The sequence below is a fragment of the Crocuta crocuta genome, unplaced genomic scaffold, assembly GCF_008692635.1.
Source record: "Crocuta crocuta isolate KB4526 unplaced genomic scaffold, BGI_CrCroc_1.0 scaffold1537, whole genome shotgun sequence".
Lineage (NCBI taxonomy): Eukaryota > Metazoa > Chordata > Mammalia > Carnivora > Hyaenidae > Crocuta > Crocuta crocuta.
The window spans coordinates 21410-21935 of record NW_027528018.1 but is presented as its reverse complement, the minus strand read 5'-3'; positions in this window follow the sequence as shown (position 1 = coordinate 21935).

Genomic DNA, 526 nt, shown 5'->3' with positions numbered 1-526 from the left:
CAACAATACACAAAGTTTCCAATTTCTCCATTTTCTTATCTACACTATTTTCTGTTTTCTGTGTTTCTCTTCCAATAATAGTTATTTTAATGGGTGTGAAGTGATTCCTTATTGTGGTTTTGATGTGCATTTCCCTAATTAGTGATGTTGAACATCTTTTCAGGTGCCATTTGTATCTCTTCTTTGTAGAAATATCTTTTCAAATCCTTTGTCCATTTTTTAACTGTTTGCTTTTGTTGTTCTTGAGTTGTAGGACTCCTTATGTATTCTGGATATTAATTCTCTATCAGATATATGATTTGCACATATTTTCTCCTACCTCCATGGGCTGTCTTTGAACTCTGTTGATAGTATTTTTTGGTGAACAAATGTTTCTAATTTGAAGAAGTCCAATTTATTTATTTTTTCTTTCGTTGCCTCTGCTTTTGGTGTCACATACTTTTGTTGTATGTAATGAAACATATAATTCCCTTTATGGTTTCTGTGACTACATGTATGATTATGAAGGAATCTTCAGTCTTAAAAT